Source organism: Manis javanica, chromosome 15, assembly GCF_040802235.1.
Source record: "Manis javanica isolate MJ-LG chromosome 15, MJ_LKY, whole genome shotgun sequence".
Taxonomy (NCBI): domain Eukaryota; kingdom Metazoa; phylum Chordata; class Mammalia; order Pholidota; family Manidae; genus Manis; species Manis javanica.
This window is the reverse complement of record NC_133170.1, coordinates 24,367,142-24,387,829: the sequence shown is the minus strand read 5'-3', so window position 1 is coordinate 24,387,829 and position 20,688 is coordinate 24,367,142. Positions and strand designations below refer to the sequence as shown.

The following is a 20,688-nucleotide window of genomic DNA, read 5'->3' as shown; positions in this document are numbered from 1 at the left end:
GAAACTGACATTTATTGATGGCCTGTCTGGGCAGGCATCATTCTGTGTGTTACTATTATACATCATTTCACTGTTCTTTGAGATAGACATTGTTATTTAGACTTCATAGATAAAGAAGCTGAGATTTAGAGATGCTGAATAACAAATTTTGCTAAAGTCACCAACCTTCCCTGGCAGACCTCATATGCTAAGGTCAGTTGTATAGAAGGCCAGGACATCACACCACATTTATATGTATTCCAGAGTTTGTGTCAGGTCCAAAAACACATCACTCTCTTCCTGGGGAATAGTTGCACTGCCCGGGTGTACCCAGCACTGTTTGTAGGGCCCCCTGGTTCCAGCAGGCGCAGTCACATGCACTTGAGGTTGGCTGGACGGCTGCGGCCATGGGCCCCACCGTATGTGCAGCCAGTCCTCCAGGCTGCCCCCTGCCCTCGGGAGCTGTTACTTATCGCCTATTGTATACCTACTGTACTAGGTCCTGGGATTTCAAGATAGATGGTCGCTTTTATCATAGAGTTTAAAATCTAGCATATTTGAATATGTACAAGTTAAAAAAATTAGCATATACCCCAGTATGTGAATATTTAATTCACAAATTATAGATATGGGCTACTATATTCTATATTGTACACATTTGAAAAAGCCCATATTAGAGTTTTACTTTTCTATAATGTAAATACAAAGAGAAGTTCTGACACTTTCTTTCCTCATCTCACTGTACAAGGATAGAAGTTCTAATATTTTATTTCCCCCACTTTGGAGAGTCCTGCTTTGTCAAGGGCCTGACTTTGCTCCTGTTTACTCAGTACAATATTGACTTTAATGATCCTGATCTCCTGACACCTGCCTGATGATGATCTATCTTCTTCTCACAGCCTTTCATACCTTAAACTTTGAGTTCCCTGGACTTTTTACTGGAATTGCCGGTGTGTTTCAACATCCAAACTGATCACAGTTCCTGGGGCAGCATTGCTAAAACTCCTGAATTGAACTGGATGGTTACTGGTAGGTTTCCTTAGTCTAACAACCAGACCTCAACTTGGTGTCTGTGTTTAATACATTCATACTATTATTTTTTTAATTATTAAAAGGATAGTGGCTACTTCCTTCTGCTAGTAATGGTCTTGTTCATTCCTGAGTCAATCACACTATCTCCTGAGGTCATTATTCCCAAGGCCAGAGAGGAACATGCATTCCTGGCCTTATGGTTTTCAGACCCACATTGTCCTTTTTCTCTGTTAGAATGTTAAACGTCTGTGGGATCAGTCTACAAATGTGCCTATAAGTCAAGTTGCGTGCTCTGGTTTGGGCACAAAGTCACAGGGGAGGATGAGGACTTCCTTTTCCGAAACACACATAAATTGTGCGTGTGTGGCTACACAGCGGCTGCAGAGCATTTCAGGCCTCGTGGTCTTATTTAACAGCAGGCCCATCCACTCACTCGTAAGCCGGTTTGGTTTGAAATTTCACCATTGATTTAATTTGACATTTCAGTTCAATTTGACATTTATTGAATGCCTTGGAAGGCAGAAAGAAAGGCACAGATTCCGCTCCTGGGTAGTTTGTCATAAAACGATACATCCCCAAGTCAGGTCAGGCCTAAATTGTGTTTGTTTCTTCTTCCTTTTTTTTTTTTTTTAACAAATACACACTGCTATTTGTTTACTTTTCAATAATTTTAAATCCTTGAAGGTACAGCATCACACAGATTCTATGCTCAATGGTGTTAGTAGGAAGGTTGCTTCAGAATTTGTCAGGAACTAGGCTGCACTTCCATGGGTACAAGTTACATTTCTCCAGGTTTACTCCAGTTTACTCCAGGTTTACTCCAGGAAATCACTCCATTGGTGATTTCCAGTTCAGAATCCAGTTTTGTTTGGCTTGCCACTAGGAGTCACTGTGCTCTTCTTTGCTCTGTACATTTATTGCCTACATAGAAGTCAGTTTCATCTGAGCGTAAACACCTTCAGTTTTAAGAAGAGCTGTGGGTTCCCTCTGGTTCCAGAGACCCTGCTCATAGCCAGCAACAACGGCCTTGGACCACAGCCTTCCAGATGTACTTTCTGGTTCAGAAGTCCTGTTCCCAGTAGCCCTCTATAGGCTCCAAGGTGGCAGAAACAACTTGGCTGAATTTTGTTTCTTTTTTCTTTTTCTTTTTCTTGCTTAACCATATTTATTTTAAAGAAATTGACCACTGCTTATTTCCTGCTTGTCCCTTATCTGAGGCCGGAATATAGGACTGTAATGAAGAGGGATCAGCTGCTCTCCTCTTATAGGGCTTGGTAACTTTATCCACATCGGGTTGTTCTCTGGTCATTTCTCCATGAAGGTCTGGTGCTCTGCAATGAGGGCTTTCACCTCCTCAGTTTCCTGGGGATGACTTCCTTATCCTTATCACTCAATGTGGTTTTGGCCCATTGCAGCCACACCAGCAGAGCTTCCAACAGTTCCTGCATAGTGAGGATCCCAGCCAGGGCGCCAACTAACCTCTGCTGATACTGCTGGGCGCACGCCTGCACCTCCTCAAACCTGCCCCAGATGAGTGTTATCCAGTGCTTAAAGGTGATGCTGCAGTCAGGGGGGCAGAGGGCCAGCAGAGAGTTTCCCATGCTGGTAGCTTTATTTAGTTCTGCTTGTTTTTCTTCCAGTTTCTTCATGAATTCTTTATGCTGATCAATGAGAGTCCGAAGACCATCCTCATCCTCTGGGAGAACGTCATGGAAAAGGAGTGTCTCCTCTGCGTCTGATAGCCACTCCAGCAGGGGGTACACCACGTAGCTAAACTCTTCCACCTGACACAGAGCCGCCTCCAGCCATGTTTGCTTTGATACAGAAGGTGTGCACACGGTGTCCCAGCGTGTGCTTAACTCCTGCATCTGGACCTTGACCCAGGAGGAGTCGTCTCGGCTGCCTTCTGTGAGCTCTCAGGCTGAGCGCTCCAGGGCCTGCATGCTGCTGGCCCTCTTCTCCAGCACTTTTTGGAAGACCTTGTGATTTTTTGACCTTATTAATCACTAAACTAATGTCTCCATGGACAGGCTGGTCTTCTGCCAGTTGGGGTTCAACTCTATACAACCAGTCATTGAGGGCCTGTAGGGCATCTGTGAATTGTCCAGAGAATAACAGGGCTTCTTCCAACTTGTTTTGTCTTTCCACAGATTTTCCACAGATGGTGTCTCATTTCTCTCTGAGTTCACTCAGCATGTCATCCAGTTTCAGGCTGTCATCAGCCAGGGAGGTTTTCTCTTTCAGAGAACATCCAGTTCTGTTGGTGGTGTCATAGACAGAATGCTTGGCTCCCAGTGATTTTTAAAACTCCTTGTGCTGTGCAAGTTGTGTTTTTATTTTGTCTGGATCATTGGTGATTTCCAGTTCAGAATCCAAAGAGTTTTCTGACTCTTCCAGCTACTCCATAAGTTTACTCCAAGCTTCATGGAACTGCTTGGGCCTCTTTCTTGCATCATCCAAGGATCTTCCTCTTTCTACCAATCGTTGAACCATTTTTTCCCATCAACTTTATACACTGATCAGTAGATTTTTGTTGTTGTTGTTATCATTAATCTACAATTACATGAAGAACATTATGTATACTAGGGTCCCACCTTTACCAGGTCCCCCCTAGAAACCCCATTACAGTCACTGTCCATCAGTGTAGTAAGATGCTGTATAATCACTACTTGTCTTCTCTGTGTTGCACAGCCCTCCCTGTGCCCCCCCACCCCACGTTACACATGCTAATCGTAATGTCCCCTTTCTTTTTCCCTGCCCTTATCCCTCCCTATCCTCCCATTCTCCCCAGTCCCTTTCCCTTTGGTAACTGTTAATCCATTCTTGGGTTCTGTGAGTCTGCTGCTGTTGTCTTCCTTTAGTTTTTCTTTGTTCTTATACATATGAGTGAAATCATTTGGTATCTGTCTTTCTCCACCTGGCTTATTTCACTGAGCATAATACCCTCTAGCTCCATCCATGTTGTTGCAAATGGTAGGATTTGTTTTCTTCTTAAGGCTGAATAATATTCCATTGTGTATATGTACCACATCTTCTTTATCCATTCATCTACTGATGGACACGTAGGTTGCTTCCATTTCTTGGCTATTGTAAATAGTGCTGTGATAAACATAGGGGTGCATCTGTCTTTTTCAAACTGGAGTGCTGCATTCTTAGGGTAAATTCCTAAAAGTGGAATTCCTGGGTCAAATGGTATGTCCATTTTGAGCATTTTGAGGAACCTCCATACTGCTTTCCACAATGGTTGAACTAAGTTACATTCCCACCAGCAGTGTAGGAGGGTTCCCCTTTCTCCACAACCTCACCAACATTTGTTGTTGTTTGTCTTTTGGATGGTAGCCATCCTTACTGGTGTGAAGTGATATCTCATTGTGGTGTTAATTTGCATGTCTCTGATGACTAGCCACGTGGAGTATCTTTTCATGTGTCTGTTGGCCATCTGAATTTCTTCTTTGGTGAACTGTCTGTTCAGCTTCTCTGCTCATTTTTTAATTGGATGATTTGCTTTTTGTTTGTTGAGGTGCGTGAGCTCTTTATATATTTTGGATGTCAACCCTTTATCGGATCTGTCATTTATGAATATATTCTCCCATACTGTAGGGTACCTTTTTGTTGTATTGATGGTGTCCTTTGCTGTACAGAAGCTTTTCAGCTTGATATAGTCCCACTTGTTCATTTTTGCTTTTGTTTCCCTTGCCCAGGGAGATATGTTCATGAAGAAGTCACTAATGTTTATGTCCAAGAGACTTTTGCCTATGTTTTTTTCTAAGAGTTTTATGGTTTCATGTCTTACATTCGGGTCTTTGATCCATTTGGAGTTTACTTTTGTGTATGGGGTTAGACAGTGACCCAGTTTCATTCTCTTACATGTAGCTGTCCAGTTTTGCCAGCACCATCTGTTGAAGAGACTGTCATTTCCCCATTGTATGTCCATGGCTCCTTTATCATATATTAATTGACCATATATGTTTGGGTTAATGTCTGGAGTCTCTAATCTGTTCCACTGGTCTGTGGCTCTGTTCTTGTGCCAGTACCAAATTGTCTTGATTACTATGGCTTTGTGGTAGAGCTTGAAATTGCGGAGCAAGATGTCCCCCACTTTATTCTTCCTTCTCATGATTGCTTTGGCTATTCGGGGTGTTTGGTGGTTCCATATGAATTTTTGAACTATTTGTTCCAGTTCATTGAAGAATATTGTTGGTAATTTGATAGGGATTGCATCAAATCTGTATATTGCTTTGGGCAGGATGGCCATTTTGACGATATTAATTCTTCCTAGCCAAGAGCATGGGATGAGTTTCCATTTTTAGTGTCCTCTTTAATTTCTCCTAAGAGTGTCTTATAGTTTTCAGGGTATAGGTCTTTCACTTCTTTGGTTAGGTTTATTCCTAGGTATTTTATTCTTTTTGATGCAATTGTGAATGGAATTGTTTTCCTGATTTCTCTTTCTATTGGTTCATTGTTAGTGTATAGGAAAGCCACAGATTTCAGTGTATTAATTTTGTATCCTGCAACTTTGCTGTATTCTGATGTCAGTTTTAGTAGTTTTGGAGTGGAGTCTTTAGGGTTTTTTAGGCTCTTTTGTGTTTCCTTTAACTGCTTTTGTGGGTAGTTGATTTTATTTTTTGTCTTTAGTTAATATTTGGTTGGTTTGCTTTCTTTGCTGTGATTTTATTTTCTCTGGTGACATCTATTTAGTCTTAGGAGTGCTCCCATCTACAGCAGTCCGCCTAAAATACCCTGTAGAGGTGGTTTGTGTGAGGCAAATTACCTCAACTTTTGCTTGTCTGGGAATTGTTTAATCCCTCCTTCATATTTAAATGATAATCGTGCTGGATACAGTATTCTTGGTTCAAGGCCCTTCTGTTTCATTGCATTAAATATATCATGCCATTCTCTTCTGGCCTGTAAGGTTTCTGTTGAGAAGTCTGATGATAGCCTGATGGGTTTTCCTTTGAAGGTCACATTTTTCCTCTCTCTAGCTGCCTTTAAAACTCTGTCCTTGACCTTGATCTTTGCCATTTTAATTATTATGTGTCTTGGTGTTGTCCTCCTTGGGTCCCTTCTTTTGGGAGTTCTGTGTACTTCCGTGGTCTGATTAATTATTTCCTCCCCCAGTTTGAGGAAGTTTTCAGCAATTATTTCTTCAAATACACTTTCTATCCATTTTTCTCTCTCTTCTTCTTCTTGTACCCCTATAATGCAGATATTTTTCCATTTGGATTGGTCACACAATTCTCTTAATATTGTTTCATTCCTGGAGATCCTTTTACCTCTCTCTGTGTCAGCTTCTCTGCATTCCTATTCTCTGATTTCTATTACATTAATGGCCTCTTGCACCTCATCCAGTCTGAATTTAAGTTCTTCCAGAGATTGTTTCATTTCTGTAATCTCCCTCCAGACTTCAGCCCTTAGCTCTTGTATATTTTTCTGCAGCTCCGTCAGCATGTTTATGACCTTCATTTTGAATTCTTTTTCAGGGAGATTGGTTAGGTCTATCTCCCCAGATTCCTTCTCAGGGGAGAATGTCTGGGTTAGTCTGGTCTGTATCAAATTCTTCTGCCTTTTCATGGTGATAGAGGTAGTTGTGGGGACTTGGTGCATGTGTCGGCTGGGAGAATGTCCCTTCTTGCTGGTTTGTGGCCTTCCTCTCCTGGGAGAAGAGCGACCCCTAGCGGCTTGTGCTGGGCAGCTGCATGCAGACAGTGTGTTTGATTCTTGCCTGGCCGCTGTGGAAGAAGCTCTTCCTGGTTGCTGTGGGCGTGGCCACTGCCTCTATGGTGGGGTTGCGCTGGAGGAGGAACGGGTGGGAGGTTGTTTATCACTGTGAGGGGCCTCCGAGCTGCACTGCCCAAGGGGTTGGGGCGCCTGGAGTTCCCCGGGATTTCCAGTTACTGGGCTGATTGCGCCAGGGTGCTTCTGTTCATGTGTGGGGTCCATGTCCCTTCAAGATTTTCAAAGGGCACTCGCTTTTCTTTGTCCCAGGGGCACCGGCTGTGGGGACCCGCTCTCAGGTCTTACTGTCCTGTTTCCCTAGTATCCAGCACACCACGCACTGTGTGTCTGCACTCCGGTGCGGATGGCTAGGGCTGGCTATTTAGCAATCCTGGGCTCCCTCTCCCTCCCTGCTCTGACTCCTCTCCTCCTACTGGGAGCTAGGGTGAGGGGTGCTCAGGTCCTGCCGGGCCGCGGCTTGTATCTTACCCCCTTCACAAGGTGCTGGGTTCTTGCAGGTGTGGATGTAGTCTGGCTGTTGTCCTCTGTCTTCTGGTCTCTCTTTTAGGAATAGTTGTATTTGTTGTATTTTCAAAAATATATATGGTTTTGGGAGGAGATTTCCACTGCTCTACTTATGCTGCCATCTTGAGAGTCAGTGATCAGTAGATTTTTAATTAGGACAACATCTTGTTTCTGACTGAAATACTTCAGGTGGGTTCCAGTTTTGTCCAGCTCTATTATCTGATCATGGTGAGAATTTACTTTACTTGAGAAGATCTTATGTTCATCATTTCAAATAAGACTGTGTCCAAGATAAGACTTGGCTGAGAAGCTACATTCAGGGTCTGTTCAGCCTGGGTAAGCCAGTTGGTAAAGTCTTGGAGAGAATTGTGGAACTCCAATGCCAAGTTGAGGGCCTCTTCCAGTTCAGTTTTTCTTTCATTGAGTTTAGTTTCCACAGATTCCCATTTTTCTTTTAAGTTATTTATGTCTTGGTCAATATTTGTCTCTGCAGATTTGGGGCATCTTGGAAGCATCTGCTGGTGTTTCTGCATCAGGCTTCTGTATGGTTCTTCTTTAACATCAAAGGCAGCACAGTTTTCCATGTGGGCATCAGCTGCTCCCTGGCTGTTTCTGGCATACCTCCCAGAGGCTTGGATGCTAACAGATGATGCTCTGTGTCAGTCAGCCACTGTTGCAACCCCTCAATTTCACCATGGAAGCTTTTGGCCTGGCACAAGCCACCATCCAGCTGCTGCTTCCTTTGCTGTTTTTTCCAAAACATTTTGCCAGTGTTGATTCAAAACCTCCAGCTTGTTCTGAAGGTTGTTTGCTTCTTCACCTGCACTTGATTCAATTAGATCATTTACTGCTTTGTTAACAGCTTCGACAGTGGACTGATGGGCTAATACATCATTTTGAAGCACATGGTGCTTGGCAAGTTCAATTGCGATGGCTTTAGGGTCTCCTTCTACAGGTTTCTGTTCACTCAGCATGCCCTCAGTGTGAGTCAGCAAGGCCAACAGTTCATGGAGAGTGTGCTGGAACTTCCCCAGTGCTAACAGAGCACTCCCCAGCTTATGCTGTTGATTGATAATTCTCTCATTCAGACTATCCCATACTGATTTCAGTTCCATTAATGAGTCTTGAATAGTGCGTTTGTCACTCTCTTCTGCTACTTTCTTCAGCAGAAGCTCTGTTTGGTGGTTCAGTCTTTCCATTTCTATCTGTTGTTGGTAGGCCTCTGACTTAAATTACTTTTTTTTTTAAAGAGGGATATAGAAGGACACTTTGTTCTTTAGCTCTTCAATCTGCTGCTTGACAACAAAGTCAAGTTCTGTTCCAATTGGAGACATTGAAGCTAATTTACCACCTGCAATATCCACCCACTCAAATATTGCCTGCAGGCCATCCTGGTACTGAACAGCAGCCTGCATTGCCTCCTTGAGTTTGTCCACCCAGTCTTTATTTAGAGAATCCCATGCTGAATGTAACTCATCTATACTCTTCTTGACAATGGGTTTATCTGGTTCCCCACATGCAGCAATGAGTTCATAACCCAGGTTGATAACTATATCCAGCTCTTCCTGCAGCCCATCTATTTCTTCCCTCTTGGACTCTGCTGCTTCTTGCTGTTGTTTTATCACTGAGTGATTAATGCCAGGATCCTCCAGATCCCAGATGAAATCTTGTGCATCTTTAGTGGTAAGCACCAGCGACAGGTGATCACACCAGAACTCTCTGCTAATTCCATTATATCCAGTAGTTTGGCTTCCTTCTTCCACCAGCGTGTGTTATGTTCTCCCAAAAGAAAGCCATTCTTTCAAGCTTATACTGAACAGCTTTGGCAGATACGTCTTTGTCAGTGCCCCCAGAGCAAGCAATCATTTCCTCTCCTCTCTGTTTAAGAGTTTCATACAATGGTTGTAGGTTCTCCATGTCTACTGACATGTTCTTATTTTCGCGGATCTGTTCCTTAATCTTCTCACCCTCAGCAGAGATAGAAGGCAGCTGCCTCAAAAGCTCCATGATGCATTCGAGGCTCTCCCAGACCTGGTCGATCTTGTCATGGAACTGCTGTGACCTCAGAAGGGCAGCGTCGATCTCCTCCACCTTCTGAATCATGGTGTCTCTCGTCAGATGGTAGTGGTCATTGTCCTCGGCCACCATTTTCTCAAGCCCTTCCCTGGCCCTCCAGGGCACCAGTTCTAGTAAAGCACTGGTCACTTCATTAAGGGCATTCAGTAAGGCTTTGTTGCTCCGGGCTTCCTTCTTCAGCTCTTGTTGTCTTGCTTGGGCTTGGCTTGCCGCTTCTCCCTGCAGGACCTGAATTTCATATGAAAGCAGTTCCACCTGCACTTTGTCCAGCCAGGTACAGAGCTCCTCACGTGTGGAGTGCAGCCGCTATGCCAGCTGCAGCTCATGGTCCAGGGTCTTGGCGACATCTGTGCTCAGCTTAGTAATGTCTTTATACCTTGCTTTAATGGCTTCCAATTTATGTTGAATGATTAAAACTTCATCACCAGTTGTTTGTTTAAGTAGTTCTAAACCATTTAGTAAGGCCCGATCTACATTTTGTTTCCTGAATAGGATGTCCTCTTGTAGAACCCAAAGTTCGGGCTGCGGCTCCACAGTCCCTCAGTGCTGTAATCCTGGACTGAGAGTTTGCTCAGTTTGTCATGCACTTTGTTCAGCCAGTTTATCAGTTCAACTTCATCTTCGTCAAAAATCTTAGCATTACATAAGGCCTGCTGGAGAAGCTCAGACCTGCTGTGACTTTTCTCTTGAATCTCAATGTACCACACTTGAGAGGAGTCTAATTTATTCTGCACCATATCTTTATCCTCCCTGGAGCTCAAAATCTTTAAGGACTGGCCAATGCTAACAGCCTGATGTAAATGTTTATTGTGATGGGTTGATACCATCTTCTAAGGCTTTGTGCTGGGCCATCTGTTCCTCAAGTTTAGGTGCTTGGGTTCCGATGGGCTCAGAATTTGCCAGCCTCTTTTCTCTGGTTGTAAGCCACTCATTCAGTGGTTCTATGATTTCATGAAATTGCTGTGCTACCATGGAGATACCTTCCAACTGACAATTCCATATCTCAGCTTTATTAAGCAGTGCCTCCCATCTGCTATCCAAGAGACTCAGCTGTTTCAAAATCTTCACTTTATCTGCCGGTTCTCCTGTTGCAGCAATTTTTTCTCCTTCTTGTTTGATTACCTCCACAGTAGATTTGCAGTTATCCAACAATCTTTGGAGAAGCTTTTTCTCCTGTATCTGGGCCTTCACCACTTTGAACTCGGCTGATGGGGGCTTCTGATTGGCCATGAGCTCCTCAGAGTCCACCATCCAGCTGAGCAGGGACTCCAGGGCATCCTGGAACCTTCCACAGTGCAGCAAGGCCTCCTGCAGCTGCGCTGCTCACTGAGCCACATTCTTATTGAGAGTCTTCCACCATGCATTGACTTCGTCCAGGTCATGCTGCAAAGCCTGGGTGCTGGTGTTTTTAGCAGAACTCTGAATAAGGCCTTGACCTAGCCAGTTGACATCTTGCTGTTTAACCTGCAAGGGCTCCGTCTCTTCTTTTTGGAATACCTTGAACACAGTAAGCTGCTGGTTAATTGTCTCTGTTTCCATACCAACAGGACTTTGAGACTCTTCATGTTCTTCAGCCTTCTGAAGCAGAGCAGAAAATTCCTTCAATTTGCTGTAGAATTCTTCTAGACAATTGTCTCTTCAACATGTTCTTCTCAGGCTTGGGCTTGGTCCAGTAACTTGTTGCATTGTTTGCTTAAAGCCTCCAAGTCCCTTTTGATTCCAACAAGGTCAGGCAAGGCTTCTTCCATGGCTAGCATCATCTTGCAGGTTTTATTGGCATTGCTGTTGTTCACTATGAGGTTCTCCGGTTTCTTCAGAAAGGCTTTAATAGCCTCCCTTTGCTTCTGCAGAGTTTCTGTATCTCTCCCCACTGGGGCCATGCCATCCAGTTCATCATCAAACTCTGCAGACTGAGAAAACATTTCTCATATGGTATTCTGGAAATGCCCAATGCCCTGAAGCTTGGTTTCTAAAAAGGAACACTTGTCAGCAACCTGATGGCTTAGGGCACTCTGCTCTTGAGCTAAGGTTTCAGCTTGTAAGAGAACATCAGAGGTTCCCTTTGAGTCTGAGGCTTCCACCATGAGGTCCTGTGCAAGTCCTTTGGCCAAATCGACCTGATGCTTCAAGGTCTGAAGTGACTTCTGCTGAGTCTGCAGTGTGGTCAGGTATTTATTACTGTAGGCCTGGGGTCCTAGGGAATTATGGGCCTCCAGCTGTTCCTTTGCATACTGAAGCTGCCTTTGAGCTTCTCTGGAAACTTCTTGAAATTCCTTAAACTTCTGGGGCATGTTCTCAAGAGAGAGTTTCTTACTGTGAAGTTGTTCAGTGACCATGTCTACCTTTTGGATCAGTGACTTATTCTCATCCGTAACAACCTCTTTATCAATCTCACAGACACTGAGCAAGCTATTGGCTGTGTTGTTTAGCACTTCTACCATCCCAAAGGGTTTGTACATCTCCTTCTGCAGAGACTTTAATTTGCCAACAGAATCCTCTGTTTCAGCAGGATCCAAGGAAAATATTATTTCCTGCAGGTCATTCTTGCTGGAGTCCAGCTCCAGTGGGGTGGGGGTGTGTGTGGAGCCTAAAAGGATGAGATGGAGTCAGTGCATGGAGAGACAGGACACAGTCAGATGGAAGTGGTCTCTGAACAAAGTGCCGATGACAGCTTTATTTATACCATTTTGCACAAGTATATGATTATTTTTTATTGTTCTGTTGATTAATTGGTATAGGCAGTTGATTAATAGGTATAGGCAAGCTTTTTTATTTCTTCTTCTTTCTAATCTATTCATGGTTGGTCAAGTGTTAGACAGGTGATCTTTTTCTGTTCCTTGACCGAAACTTTTCCTAGCAACATGTACTCTTTTATGTTTTATGTTTCTATGCAAAGCGGTTTCTAAGTAATGCATGTGACCACAGGAACATGCAGCATGTAGCAGTGACTATGGAGTCTATCAGCTCAGGGTGAAATAGAGGTCACTCACTACTACAGTTAGCTAGGCAGGTATCATCATCTATATTTTTAATGCAATGGGTACATTTTATCCCCTCATAATATTTATTCTATCATAGGTAGATGCAAGATAAAGATAGAAAGCATGATTTAGAACTGTAAGAAGGCAAGTGTATGATCAGGTTTGTGCCTATAGACTAGGTATTAATCCAAGTTAGACAAGGGCAACAAAACATCCACAGGTGTGGAAGATTTCTCTCAGCACTGGGGGGGTGAAGTTCTAAGCCTCACCTCTGTTGGTTCCCATTTTCTTACCTGATGGCCCCCCTGCGACTATGCCTGTCTTAGGTTGTTCCTCCTATGAGGAATCTTACCCATCTCTGGCTAACCAGCCATCTTCCAGGGCCATACAGGGAGATGTAAAGCTGGTGAGAGAGAAGTAATGTTCTTTGAAAATGTTAGCTTTCCACTTCTTTGCAGATTTATGCCCCTTGGCTTCTATGCCCAGCACTTGTCTTGGGGTATTTTTATCACTTGGAAGAATTATGGTACTTGGTAATGTTACATATGAGGCACAAATTCTAGTAAAGGGCTGTAATTAGGAAGGAAGAAGAAAAACTATAGAAGTAGCAGAGGGAAGAAAACATGAGAAGATTGATTAAGTGTCAGACAGGATTATTCCATTCAGTATTCCCCTATAACTCTATTTCTCTAATTTTCCTATAAAACTTCATCACTAATTTCACTAGCATTGCAAACAAGGGAGGCATTCCTATTTAGGTGGAGATGGGGCAGTCAATGTTTGACTAACTGACTGCAGGTTTCGGTATTCTATGCCAAGATCGCCATCTGGCCCTTGTGTGTTCTATTCTTCAGGAGTACTGTCCTGAAAAGCTTTGGGGAAGTTTAGATTCTCGTCCTTTCCATGCTGCTTATCAAAGGTTAGCTTAGTCTTTGGCAAAAATGCAAGCAAAAGCAAAGCTTGCATAATGGAGAGTATAATGGAGAATAACAAAATCAAGGTGGGTAATAGAGGGAGCCAGCTGCAAAGGCCCTTGATTGGTGGGGGTCTTCCTCCAGCCTGAGCTTTGCTACACAGCTTGAGTGGCATGGCTCCCGGCACATTCTGACACCTGTCTATCCATGGCTGGAGAGTCTCTACATGCTCTTTATACTTGAGAGCTTTTTCCAATGCATCTTTTACTTTTTCTTCTCTTTCCTTCACCTGGTTATTAAGCCTGTTCCAATTGGTCTTAATTGTGTTTATTTGTAACTGTAAGGCTGCCTTCTCAGACCCTTGTGTTTTTACTAACAGATTTTCAGCTTCTGTGATGGTTTTTTCATAAATAATAGACTGAGCAGTCAAAGTTTTATTAAAGTCCTTCTGATCTTTAATTAATGACTCCAAGACATCAAGTCTGGTGGATATTGGGTGAGATTTGCTTTGCTCTTCTTTCTTTGTATCCAACCAAGCCTGAAAATCTTGAGACATTCACTGAAATTGATGAGAGCTCGCACAGGCTGACTGAAGGTGCTGAATATGACTCTCTGCTTTGCATTCAAAATCCTTAAATGATTTTAAGATGCCTTCTAGTTGCCTACTAAGCTCTGCCTTCAAGTACTCTTCTTTAACCACTGCTGAAAAATCCTCACAGAGGGTCTGGGTCACTTTTTCAATTTATTTATTTATTTATTTGCTTGTTTGTTTGCTTATTTGTTGGGAGCAAACCTGTGGGCCTTTAGGCAGACTCGGTCACAAAAGCCTTAAGACAACAGCAACGTTTGAGTAAAGTCTTTCCTGTAAAGTCAGCAACAATGAATCCATCCACGCGTTAGAAACAAGTTTTCCCCTATTACCAAGAAACGCATTTAGTGAACTCCTAGGTTAGAGCTAGTGGTTAGGCTACCTCGCAACATGTGCTTTTTCTGTCCTTTGTTAATCAAGAAACACCCTCTGCCCCAGGGGAAAGCCCCTCCCTTAAAACCTCCCTCCCAAAGGCCCCCACCCCCAAAATGGCGAACTCCCCACTTCTCTTCCGGGTCCTCCGTTCCCGCTGGCGCCAACCAAGACCCAATTACCCCTCTACACCTCCCCACCGGTGCCACCTAAGGTCCAATTATCTCCTGACCCACCCCTTACTTGCTAACCTGTATAAATTGAGCCTGCAAACAATAAACTGTGCCAGCTTGATCAGACACCCTGTCTTGCTGGTCGTTCTTTGTGTCCCTTGCTTATTTCATTTCTGCAGGCATCTCCGGTTACACCCCACGTTCGTCCCACGGGTCGGGACACTTATTTATTTTTTATTTTGGTATCATTAAACTATAATTACATGAAAAACATTATGTTTACTAGGCTCCCCCCCTTCACCAAGTCCCCCCCACATACCCCTTCACAGTCACTGTCCATCAGAGTAGTAAGATGCTGTAAAATCACTACTTGTCTTCTCTGTGTTGCACAGCCCTCCCCATGCCCCCCACACTCTATACATGCTAATCATAATGCCCCCTTTCTTTTTCCCCACCCTTATTCCTCCCTTCCCACCCATCCTCCCCAGACCCTTTCCCTTTGGTACCTGTTAGTCCATTCTTGGGTTCTGTGATTCTGCTGCTGTTTTGTTCCTTCAGTTTTCCTTTGTTCTTATACTCCACATATGAGTGAAATCATTTGGCACTTGTCTTTCTCCGCCTGGCTTATTTCACTGAGCATAATACCCTCTAGCTCCATCCATGTTGTTGCAAGTGGTAGGATCTGTTTTTTTCTTACGGTTGAATAATATTCCATTGTGTATATGTACCACATCTTCTTTATCCATTCATCTACTGATGGACATTTAGGTTGCTTCCATATCTTGGCTATTGTAAATAGTGCAGCAATAAACATAGGGGTGCATCTGTCTTTTTCAGGCCACTTTTATCTGCTTCATTTCCTATTCTATTTCCCTCTTCATTTTTGGGCTGTTTCCAGCTACTGGTTCATAGCATCAGGGTGTGTGCTCACAGCCACACTGCTGCTGAGTTCATGATGTAGGTCACTCAGGTTACCAGAAAGGCTTCTCAGCAGACTCTGATACTGGGCGCTTTTAACAATGGCTTTGTCAATACAGGCACATCTGTCACTCAATCGTCCTGTTAGGCTCTCCCATTTTTGGGTCACAGCTGCCAGTTGCTCTTTCACAATCCCATGGAAAGAAGGGTGTTCACCAAGAACACTGACCATCAGTTCTTTCTCTACAAGCCACTGTTTTAACTGAGCTTCTACAGTTTGGAATTGGGTTGGATTATTAGAGGATTCTTCCAGTTTTTGATGTTTGTCAACTGTCAATTGACTAAGTTCTTGTCACTTAGAATCTATTTCTGTCAGCATCTGTTTCCATTTGGGGACTTCAGGAGTATGTGGGTTCTCCTCCAACAGTTCTGTCAACTTGTCTTTCAACTCCTGTACTTTGTTTAAGAGCATTTTGCTTCAGTTCTGCCTCAAATGACTTATTCTGCTCAACTTGAGTCCTCACAGCTTGAGTATCTGTAGGTGCAGATGCCTGATCCAGCTGTTCTGCAGTTTTGTTCATCTTCTGTAACCACTGCATCATTGCACTCAATTCCTCCTGAGCCATCTGCAGTTTGGAGAGCTTAGCATTCAATTCAGCTATTTTGTCCTTAAGAGGCCAAGATCTTCATAACCGCGGCTTATGTCAGTCATATCCTTTTAAATGGATGTTAATCCTTTATTTGCCAAAATATCCTGAGTATCTGTGGCTGCTCCTTCACCATTTAATATTACTCCACCTGATTTAACTGCTGCTTTGAAGGGGTAGTCACCACACTTATTAGGTTACATAGTGAGATCCCACTGTTGTTTACTTTCTGAATCTCTGGTGTTTTTAAACTCCTCTCTTCTTGTAATTTCTTAGTTTCTCCCAAAGAATTTCCTAAGTCCTCTGTACCAAAGGAAGGCTGAACAATGGGAACTCATTCTGTGGTTTCTCTTATCCATGACTTGAATGACTTAACAAGCACTTAGAAAGCATCCATCTGTTTTTGACAAGAAGACACAGCTTCTTTTTTTCTTTGATGGTATCCTCCATTTCCTTGAATTTCTTCGAAAAATTATTTGTTTTTTCAAAAACCAGAGCCTTATCACCTGGCAAGCCATGGTTGGAAATCTCCTTCAAGAGACTATGTAAAACTTCAAGATCTTTTTTGTGTTCTGAGAGCTCAAAAGTTGATTCCTGCATATACTGAGGCAATTCAGTAACATCTTTTCCTGGTACAGCTGCCTCTGGAAGAGCCTGAGTTTTTGTTTCTAAAAATATTTGGAGCTTTTCTGAGAGGTTCTCAAAGAGTTCAACTTTGGTTTTTAGGTCCTACATTTTGGCGAGTTTTTCTTTGTGTTTATGACTTGCTTCTGAAAAACGAACAGACAAGTCCTTCATTCTGACCTGCAATGAAGATGCCATGGACGGATCTGTCGTTTCCATAAATTTCTTCACTTTCTCATTCATGGCATTTATACTGCTCTGATGCCCTGCAATATACTGTTCCAGCATAACGTGTGTACTGATCACATCCTGAAGAGCAGCAGAACTTAAGGGCACTTGACCTGTTTCTCTCATAGAGCCCTCCACGCTTCCCATCCAGTCCAGCATTTTGTCCAGGCCATCCTGCACACTCAGTGAGCAGGTCAGGGTTATCTGGAGTTTCTCATTTCATTCAATGACATACCTGGACACGTTGTCATATCTCCCAACAATGTCATCCAGTGTTTTCTGGATATCATTCTTGGCTGGAAGTAAAGATCCCTTGGCATCTAAAAGCACTTCAGCCATTTTTTTCAGTTTTTCTACAGCAACCTGCTGACTTGAAATCTGTCCTTGCAGAGCATTCGCACCAATGCCTTCACTGCCTTCAGGGACTTACAGAAATGCATCATAGAGAGATGACACATAAGTTATTACCGACTTTTCATCAGGTGAGGAGACATCAACATCTTCAGGATCCAGAAGTCTTATAACACCAATTTTTTCTGCTACATAAAAAGCATGCTCTAAATTTGCAAAGTTGCTTTGAACAGCAACAGTATTCATGTCGATCAGGTCTGGCCTGTATTTATGAATGATGGCATTAAATAGTTTTCCATCTCTCCAGCTAGTAGTGAAATTTTCACACCGTATTCTAGCATAACCGTCTATTGCCTGCTGTGTCCACAGCAGCAATCTCTCTTTTGCAGACATGTCCTCTGAGTCTCCAGTAATGTGGATATCAGATATCTTTTAGCATTTGGCACATGGTACTGAAATCCTTTCGGAGCCCATTTATCCATTTGCCACTCAGTTTTCTCATCCTCGGCTTTTACTTGGGTCTCATTATTCAGTAATGCAGCTAATATATTTTGAGGCCTCCTGTGTGTGTGTGGGAGTGCACTAAGCACAGAAACCAGAACAAGCAGGCATGGAACTCACCCTCAGGAGCAGCCAGGCCAGAGGGGAACAGATTTAAAGCAAGTGATAACAATGAAGGTAACATGAGGAAGTATGCTCAGGAGACATTCCGGGGCAACCGAGGCAAAGGTCAGTTCATGGTGGGGCATGTTTGTTTGTTTAGCAACATTGACCAGCAAGCTGGCACCTATTATTTTTGGGCAAAATTTATCACATATTTTGCAACATTACCTTTGCCATGTTGCACTCATGTAAAATTTATCCCTCTGAGAAAGATGCACACATGTTAAGGAAACTTACTTGAGAAAGATTGTTTTAGCTACAATCTTGATTTTCACCTTTCAAGAAAACAATAATTATGTGGTAATTGATATCCATAGTTGCCCAAGGTCCCCAGGAACAGTAATAATTAAATCAGTAGCTGTTTTGAATTGGAAGAAAGTGGTAACCACCACAGATGTCAGCAGAATGCAAACAGAAACCGAAACCGAAAGGAAGGAGTGAAGCCATCGAAATTAAAGAAGGGCTGCCTTTGGTGCGGGTAGTCGGAGGCAGTAAGATTCCGACGGCTGAGGAAGGGGGTAGGGAGTTCTATTCCAGAGGAAAGCTAAAGTGAAGGCACGAAACATGGCAGAAATTGAGGACTTGAGTTTTAGGAATTTATTTCAGGGTGCAGGCTCTGCTAATCATATTGCTATTCTGCCCTCTGCTGACTAAAACAGAGAAGAGCAAATCTATTAAAAAGCACGTTTGTTTTTTTTTTAATGTCTGAAGGATCAAGGGTCCTATTGGGAACCTGATAAAACATATCGACTCTCCCCCAGAATATAATACACATAAACATACAATACTTTGCATACAATTTCAGTTGCTTCATGGAATCCCTGTAGACTAAGTTATGGGGTTCTGGTGAACACATTTCTCTTGAGTCAGGTATTTTCCCTTTTTTGGTTCTCCCTTTAGGACCCTGTGTGTGTGACTACACGCGAATTCTTTTGTAACATTCAGTTCATTTTAAGGGACTTAGTTCTCACATCGTCCACTTCTTTCCACCCTCATTTCTCTATGGCGGGTTCATTATTACAACTGCCCTTCACCCCGTTCTCCCCACTGCCGTTCCAGTGGTACTTCTGAAACCCGGTTCTGTTCATGAAACTTCCCCGTAGCACCAGATCCTCTCCTGGCCCAGGCAAGGCCATCCCCTGACTTTCTTTAGACCAGTCCTTTCACTTCTGTTTTCCTTACTCCAATTAACATTTTTTTTGGTCTTTAAGAAAATGAGGTAGAATTCACATGCTATAAAATTCACCATTTAAAAGCATACAACTCACTGGTTTATAAAACTGTATTCACAAGGTACACAACCATCGCCACTATCTATCTAATTCCAGAACATTTTCATTACCCCGCCAGAAAAAACTCATACCCATTAGCAGACACCTCCTAGCCCTGCCTCCTCCTGCCCCCATCCCCTGGCAAACACGAACATAATTTCTATCTCTATGGATTTGCTTACTCTGGAAATTTCATGTAAACAGAATGATACATGAGGCCTTTTGTGCCTTCGTTCTTTCACTGAAGATGATGTTGTCAAGGTTCATCTGTATTGCAGCAGATATCAGCACTTGATTACCTCTTGCAGGGGAATGCCATTCCACTGTTTGGATAGACCACAACTTATCCATTCTTCAGCTGATGGACATTTGAGTTGTTTCAGCCTTTTGGCTGTTGTGAATAATGCTGCAATGAACATTCGTGTACAAGTTTTTGTGTGAATATCTTTTCAGGTCTCTTAGAATTGCCAAATATATGGCACTACTGTTTAACACTCTGAGGAAGTGTCAAACTGTTTTCCAGAGTGGTTGTAACCACCATTTTACATTACTAACAGCAATGATTGAGAAGTACAATTTTCCCAAATCCACACTAACACTTTTTATTGTCAAATTCTTTGATTAAAGCCATCTATTGGTTATGAGGCAGTATGTCATTATGGTTTGGATTTTATTTCCCTAATGGTTGGTGATGTTGAGTGTCTCTTCATGCGCTTATTGGCTATTTGTACACCTTCTTTGGAGAAATGTCTGTTCAAATCCTTCACCCACTTTAACTGGGTTATTTGTCTTTTCATTGTTGATTGTACTAATTATGATTCTAGACCCTTATCAGATATAGAACTTGCAAATATCTTCTCCAATGCTGAGCTGTTTTTTTATTTTCTTAATAACATCCTCTGTAGCACAAGAGCTTTGAATTTTAACAAAGTTAGTTTATTTGTTGTTGTTTGTCCTTTTAGGTATCATATTTAAGAAACTGTACCTAATCCAAGGTCTGAGGATGTACACCTATATTTTCTTCTAAGAGTGTGGTAGTGTTAACTCTTACATTTAGGTCTTTGATCCATGTTGAGTTAACTTTTGTATATGATTGAGGTAGGGATCCAAATCCATTCTTTTCTTTTTTTTATTAAAGTATCATTAATATACAATCTTATTGATGATTTCAAATATATAATACAGTGGTTCAACTTTCACCCATATTATCAAGTCCTCACCCCCTCCAGTGTGGCCAGTGTCCATCATGTAGTAAGATGTTACAGAATCTTTAACTGTATTCTCCATGCTCTACTACCATCCCCGTGACCATCCTATATTGTGATTGCTAATTATTGTGCCCGTTTATCCCCTTCACTTTCCCCTTGATCCTTCCCAACCTCTCCCTTGGTCACCACTAGTCCCTTCTTGGTGTTCATGAGTCTACTGCTATTTTATTCCTTCTGTTTCTCTCTGTTTTTGTACTCCACAAACAAGTGAAATCACCAGATTCATTCTTTTGCATGTGGACATCTATCTCAGTGACATTTGTTGAAAGACAGACTATTCCTTCTTCCTTGAATGGTTTTGATACATTTCTTAAAAATCAGTTGACTCATGAGGAGGGCTACTACTTAAAAAATAGCAGAAA

The 20,688-nt window shown here is 42.6% G+C and overlaps 4 pseudogenes; all 4 read right to left on the bottom strand.

Annotated features, from left to right (window-relative positions):
- Nucleotides 1-1,665: 1,665 nt before the first annotated feature.
- On the bottom strand, nucleotides 1,666-6,951 carry LOC140846377 (microtubule-actin cross-linking factor 1, isoforms 6/7-like; annotated as a pseudogene).
- A 366-nt stretch (nucleotides 6,952-7,317) lies between these two features.
- On the bottom strand, nucleotides 7,318-11,927 carry LOC118970604 (dystonin pseudogene; annotated as a pseudogene).
- A 1,224-nt stretch (nucleotides 11,928-13,151) lies between these two features.
- Nucleotides 13,152-13,964, bottom strand: LOC118970595 (dystonin-like; annotated as a pseudogene).
- LOC118970603 (dystonin pseudogene) lies at nucleotides 13,951-18,923 on the bottom strand (annotated as a pseudogene).
- Between the last annotated feature and the right edge of the window lie 1,765 nt (nucleotides 18,924-20,688).